Consider the following 5470-nt stretch of genomic DNA (forward strand, 5'->3'; position numbering starts at 1 on the left):
TACAATTTTCAATAATAAAATGGAGTAATGATGAATATTACTTCCTGTTTAGTTTTCAGACTGATCGCAGTCGTAAGTACATTTATTAAAATATTTTTTTTAATATCTTAAATTTCAATAAATTACCAACAATATAGATTTTTATCATGGTTTTTTTACTTTTTAATAATTAAGCATTCAGAAAAAATGGGGCCATTAAACAAATATAACATTTTATTTAAGTAATAATACATTAGTTAAATTTGTTTGAAACCATAAGTAGATATTTACTTTGAGCTTAAATAATTAAAACTGTTTATTAATTATGTTTTGTTTCATTTTATTTTATTTGTTAAACTCACTAATCTTTGTTCTATAATTTATTTCGCATATTAGTAGCGCTTACCAAACAATAATATTTTACAAGGAGGATCAAACATAATGTAATAAATCAATTAATCAATGGTAATGATTAAATTGTATTAAATTATGTATATATTCATTGAGGTGCAATTAAAGTTTTTCATTTTAGTAATATTTGAATAAAAAAGTTTAGACATTGCAAAATTATTAGGAAAAGGGTGATTAATTTTTGTGACATTATCCAAAACTGATACATACCTAATATTATAACATGAATTTTTTTATAACATAATTGGCCCTTTCTGTAATGGCTTACAATTTTTCTTCCGAAAATGTTTTATAAAATCTTAAAATCATCTTATGCCTTCTCTTAGATACATATATTTCTTTAATTGTATAAATTTTTAGCTTCGATGTGATTTATAGTGATTTTAATCACTGTCAGATATCATTATACTTGATCCATCTGTGCCACGTCACCACTGTGCCGCGACCCCCCTGTGCTGGGTTTTTTTTTTCATTTACTATTGTTGGAATCGTGTTTTAATTTTTTTTGTAAATAAAAATGAACATAATCGATTTCAAAAATATGGAAACGTTTCGGTTATTAGAGCTAGTGAAGAAATGGATGCTTGGTATATATTCACGCGACGGTTCGTAGGACGTTTGTAGGCAATGAGAATTATTTTGTTATAACTATTGTTTTCGTTCGAATGTCATTGATATTTCCGTCGAACGTCACGCAAAATGAGACGACCGATTATAACTTATGACTTCTTCCTTTGCTGTGCTCTCCAAAAAGACACAAAGGGAAGAGAGAGAGAGTGCTCGATTACAGATGAGTTAGCGTGTGTGTGGAACCAGTTTTTGGTTTTGTACGTGACCAATGTGATCAACGATGCCGGTACATGAATTCCGCTGAGTCGTAATAAAAAAATAATAACTTATAGAAATAAATTGAAGCTATTTTAACCTCAATATTCCTGCCAACTGACTAGTTGGTATTCGTGTTTAGTCCAAAGAGAGTGAAATCTTTTAAAGTTTTCATCAAAAAAACTATATTGTCATTTGTATTTTCCAACAATTAAACATTTTAGCTCTATGACATATAGGTGATTCTTTTAACTCTAGCCATCCGATTTCTCTTAAAATAATAATTATGTTAAAGTTATTTTTGGTATTTTATATTTTCATATTTCTTGATTTATTAATTATTAAGTATTTTTTTTTAATTCGTCCCTTATACTTTATAGGAGTATCAAATGTATTTTTTAAATAGCAATGAACATATTTAACTAGCTTTTAAAATAAATAATGACCTAATTAAGAAAATGATTAACATTATTATACTTAGGCGGCAAAATGGAGGGGTACGGCTGATTAATATCTAATGATTAATTTTATCGAACTTTACCCCTAACCTATAAAGACTTTCTGTATTGCCATTTGAATTTTTTAAAAACTCTCAACAATGTGCTTACTACCATACTTAAAACATATTTATTGATAAAGTCATAATTGATAATAAGCGAATAACGAAGTTATAAAAAAACAATTAACTACTTGTATTTGTAATTCCTTGTATATTATACATGTATATTAATTATAAAATTTGATACTTTAAAGTTTTATATTTAAGAAACGAATAAAATGATGTTAAAAATTCAAATTTCATTTACTATTAAAATAAAAACTTATACATTTTTTAAAATTAAACACTATCTAAAGATTTGCATCGAAGCGTTTTTTTTTTGATAGTGATTTTTAATAACTGTCAGATATCATTATACTTGATCCAACTATGCCACGTCATCACTGTGCCGCGACCTCCCTGTGCTGGGTTTTTTTTTTGTATTATTGAATAGTAATAAATTTATCAATTGGTTTTTATACTAAAAAAAACCTTTTAATAGTACTTAATTTTATTCAATTGTAATTCAGAAAAGTTGTAAGATATATTAGATCAAAATTAAGGCTAGAATGATGTATAATTATTAAATTTCGCTGATATAATTAACCATGATGTATTTTTATTATTCTATATTTGCACCCTAGAATTATTAGCTATGTAATAATTTTTAAATCCAACCCTTATGCCTTGTAAATGCATCCCTTGTATGGGTGTAAACATTGTCTTTTCAAATGAAAATATGTGTTATTTTGAATTAATTTAAATGAAGTATTGTTTTAATATTAAATGGCATTTAAATTTTTAACATGACTTTATTCGTTTATTAGATATAAAACATTAAATTTTTAAGTTAATATAAATGTATAATCCATTAAATTTAAATCTAAACAGATTTTCCATTTGGCCGGAACTTTTCTATAGACACATGTAGAATAAAATTTCAGTGAGTGTTATTTTTATTTTCTCACCCTAAAAAATATTTTTATTTAAGAGAACATTGATGAAGATGAACTTAAAAAGTATTACGTAGTTAAAAATTGAAGAATAATGTGTAACTAAAGATAATAAAAAAAAAAAATGTTTAAATTATTATTATTCTGCAAGTAATTCAGTGGGTTATGATAAAAAAATCACCCTGTATATATAGAATGTTCAGTAAGTAAGGGAACGGGTTTCTATTGTTCTCATTGATTGAACAACTGGCTTGTTTTCTTACTTGTTGAACACTCTGTGTATTTATGTATATATATATATATATATACGAATTTGATTTGAGAACAGCCTATAAAAAGTCATATTGATATATGAAAGTTTGTTTTAATTTATGTTACACTTTCAAAACAAATGATGACTTTAATCTTATAATATAAAAATAGCGGGCTGTACATAGTTTGATATATCGAGACAGTTATGTCACTAGTACGCGCTATAAATTTGCAAATGTAAAAAAAAACTGGCTGCACTATGCTAACATTTTCAGAAAGATATGTCGCATGTACGAGTTTTAACATTTGCTATGGAAAAGTCATTTGTTCAATGTATCTTAATTAAATTGATACATTCACAGTATTTTACTATTATTTTATAAGGCTAATGAATTGTGATAATTTTAGAGGTATCTTTAATATAAGAACAGAATTTTTTTTTTTTTAATTCACATGGTCAAATAATTTTTATAACAATTACATTACTACACACTTTTTTTTTTTTTATCTAAACACTAAATTTCTCTTACTTTATAATTTAAGCATTCCATATTTTTTTGTGGGTGAAAATCTAAATAAGTTATGATTAGTCTAAAGTGAAGTGAAATTTATTCCAAAAATCCAGTACATTTAGTTGGATAGGCGCATATAGAGGCTATGGTAATTTACAAAAAATGTAGGATATATCTGTGTTCTTATATAAAAATATTTTTAGTGTGAAAAAATAATAATAACACCGTGTAATGTATTAATTCTAGTTGCGCTAGTTAATTCCAAAAAAAATGGGAACTCATTTAGATTTTAATTTGAAAGCAATTAAATTCACTATTTTAAATAATTTGAATAAGAATGTGCATAAGAAGTTCTCTATTCGTGTTGAACCTAGTTCTAGGACGAATTAAAACTCTTATTTAGTATAGATAATAAGTGTAGTTAGAATAAAGTATCCATTATGACTTTGTTAACAGATATTCTTAAAGTATGATAGTAAGGTATATTGTGGTAATTTTTTAAATACACCAACTGGCTATACAGAAAACACATAAAAAATCAAAAAGCCATTTGTAGTTGAATTATCCGTGTATTATATATGTGTATAAACTCAAAAATTTTTGAATTTAATTTTAATATCTAATAAAAGGATTAAGTTAATTTTCGAGTTATAATAATTACATATTAAAAATTATGAAAAAAAACGAATAAAATTATGTTAAATTTCAAATGCCATTTACTATTAAAATAATTTTTATGATAATAGATCTATCATTTTAGCCTAGTTTATATGATTAAATTTCAAATTTTAAATGTCGGATACTAGATTTTTTGTGTATTATAATAATGAATAGATTCCATTTTCGGGAACTGAATTAAAATTTCCCTAAAGTTAATGTGGTATAAATATTTTTGGGGGGTTGCGGTAAATTAAATCAGGAATTAATATATATCTAACACTACTAAATACTATTTTACGTTAAGTACTAATTTGCGAAATACAATATTAATAACTTAATAATAATTGTAATTATAATAGTTCTATTCTTTTTTATTACAAAATTTAATGGAAATAAAAAGAAAAAAAGCGTATTTATTTCAATATATTTATTATTAACATTAATTATTATTTATTATTACCAAGACTTGAAAGCACTTTTGTAAATATACAATTATCTATGTTTATGCGTTAATGACTTATGATTCAGTCATCGTTATTTCTAAAATCTGTGTAGAAATTTAGCATATAAGAGTTTTTTAAAACATCTGTCCTAAAAAATTTACCTCTATCATTATATAAAATAACATATTAAAAAAGTATATAAATTATTATTAAGATTTACTTTAAAGATAGATTAATGTAAATGTTGTATTAAATATATATTACAAATAATTTTTTTTTTTTACAAACAAGATTATTCTTAAGTCTATAATAAAAGTTATCATAAGATTATATTTAATTTTATATATTTTATTTCATTTTTAATTTCTGTATATAAATAAGGTATTATTTTAGTTGAACAAATGTTTAGTCTTTAATTTAATACTAATAGTAGAGAATAAATTATTAATAGATTTACTTTATAAGTATTAAATTTAAGATAGATTAATGTAAATGTTGTATTAAATATATATTAATAATAATTTGTTTTTACTAACAAGATTAACCTTAAGTATATAATATAAGTTGACGTAAGATACATATATATATATATATAATTTTAATATTGTATTAGATGAAATAATAGTGTTAACCATTATTTTTAAGTAGCTATTTATAAAGTTTTAATTTATAAATAAAGTATAATTCTTAATGTATATATAATTTATTTTTTATTAAATTTCTAAAATTAAATTAGATATTACATTACTTTATGAATGATGTAGTCTTTAATTTAATATTAATACTATGATAATAGATTATGTATAAAATATACTTTTTAGTATTACTATTACGATATATAAATTTAAATGTAATATTAATTACTTTAAATATATATTAAAAAACGGTAGCACAGTG

This window comes from Daktulosphaira vitifoliae, unplaced genomic scaffold (assembly GCF_025091365.1).
Source record: "Daktulosphaira vitifoliae isolate Bord-2020 unplaced genomic scaffold, ASM2509136v1 Scaffold_4, whole genome shotgun sequence".
Lineage (NCBI taxonomy): Eukaryota > Metazoa > Arthropoda > Insecta > Hemiptera > Phylloxeridae > Daktulosphaira > Daktulosphaira vitifoliae.